Genomic DNA, 2,196 nt, shown 5'->3' with positions numbered 1-2,196 from the left:
CAAAGTGAATTAGCTATGAGATTTGAATGTATAATTGTTACAACTCTGAGGCTGATGTATTCATCTCCATGATAATTATATGCTTGTGAAGATATGTGTACATAGAATCCATAGCAACCTCAGATGCTCTCTGCCTAGAGTATTGCTTGAAGACATGTCTGTGATTCTTGCTTTGATTTCCTTTTAATTTCCTTTGATTTCCTTTCCTGACAATACTCCTTCTGTGCCCCTTTTGATTAATATAGTTTTTCTCTAAATTGTTAATATGTTCAATCGGAAAACAGATTTGCTTTCCCAAGGCCCATTTTTCCCATTATATTAAATATCTGTATACTCTGTACACTATACGTTGCTTACATAGTTTGATTTTTAGAACATAATCTTACTTTCTGTTGTTTAAGTTGTTGGGGTGGGGGCATGGAAACTGTCAACCCCATCTGTAGCTTATACCAACGAGCAATTGTAGCTATATTCTCACAAAATTGCTTAAGTGGAAGTAAGAGCTAGTTAATATACTCTGTACCCTGTACGGTTAATATACCCTGTACGGTAATCTTTCCTTCTTCCATACTTTATTTCTGCATGAGAGAGAAAATGGAGATGGAGAAAAATATGTATTAAAAGGAAGCCCAAGAAAACCTCCCTAGGTGATTTATGAACTCCTTTGAAAAATGATCAGTAAGGAGCTGAAGATGGTCAAGTCTTTTCCTAAATTAAAATTTAAAAAAATATCGTATGGTATGTAAGTGGATGAAGACAGGGGTTTTCCCTCCTCTTTGTTCATTATCCCTTGTGCCTAGAGCATACCTAGCAAGTGCTCAATATGAGTTTATGGAAATGATTATTAATTCATAGAATACTACATTAGGTTCCAAGTATCACATTTTAGTTGGAATAAAAGCAAACTGGAACATGTCGGAAGATGAACGATCAAGACATGAGGAAGAATGGATGCTCTCTTTTAAGAGACGTGGGTATTAAGCTGAGAGAAATAGAATACGAAGGGCAGAGAAACATAAACTGTCTTAAAATATGCAATGAGCCAATCAATAGGTAAGGTAGACTTATTCTGTTGCCCGAGGGGATGATGAGTAGCAATTATGGGAGATTTCAGGTTTTCATAAGCAAGAAGTAATTTGTATCCATGTGTCAATTTCTGTTGATGGTATTTTACTGTGATCAGTGAATCTGTGCCTCTTTTTAAAACCTGTGCTCAAAATTCTACATATAAGATTTGATTTATTTAGCCATTAAATTCTTTTTCATTAGTAAGGGTTGAACATATTCCCTGTTGTAGTTCATGATTACATGCCTGTTTCTAGGGTGAAAAATTGGATTCCTTTTGTTTCAGTATTAAAAACCATTAAGAAAATGTGTGTGGGAAGATTAAATATAAGGATATTAATAATAGTTAATACCTTTATACTGCCTTCACCAGAGAAGTTCAATTATATCTCTATGATTTTTCAAGGGATCAAAGTCTTCTTTTTTTAAAATTTAAAAATATTATTTGATTAGCTTTTATCTGAAATATGAAAACATAACACTAATCAATAATAGAATTGGGTTCAAATTTAATAGCAAATAAATTCAGATAACACTAGGATTTGAAAGGTAGCACTAAAAGTTATATGCATTTGTCAAGGCTAAATGTACAGTGCACATGAATGTGGTTAGGTGTAGCGATTTAAAGAAAGCCAGATAAGTAAAGATAGAGAGTTCTCAAATAGTCTTAGAAGTGAGAAATTACTCAAAAGTAATCAGTAAATTGTCAAACATTTGTAGTCATTCTTCTGTTGTATCTAAAACATTTCAACAAAATTTAGATCCATTCTCACTTTTGAAGAATATATCTATAGTGTAAGATGAGTTGCAGTTAATTGAGAAATAAAATAGTTTTATTTTAGTAAACACCCACACACAGCTGCTTTAGTACCTGTGTTTAAAGACTTCCTTTAGATATCCAAATTCTGGCCTTTTTCTCATATGTTTCTTTAAACTTTAAGACTTGTTTGTACCTGCCTTTTATTTCTTTACCCCTTCACTCACCTCAAACTGGCTCCCATTCCCATGATTCAAATAAAAAGATTTATTTTAGATCACTGACAAGAACTGTGTCTCTAAGTCCAAAGGTCACTTTCCACTATTCATCTTACTTGACTTTTGTTGACCATTCCTTTCTTGATGAAACACTCA

The sequence above is a fragment of the Pteropus vampyrus genome, unplaced genomic scaffold (genome assembly GCF_000151845.1).
Source record: "Pteropus vampyrus isolate Shadow unplaced genomic scaffold, Pvam_2.0 Scaffold13, whole genome shotgun sequence".
Lineage (NCBI taxonomy): Eukaryota > Metazoa > Chordata > Mammalia > Chiroptera > Pteropodidae > Pteropus > Pteropus vampyrus.
Note: the sequence above shows the minus strand (reverse complement) of the source record.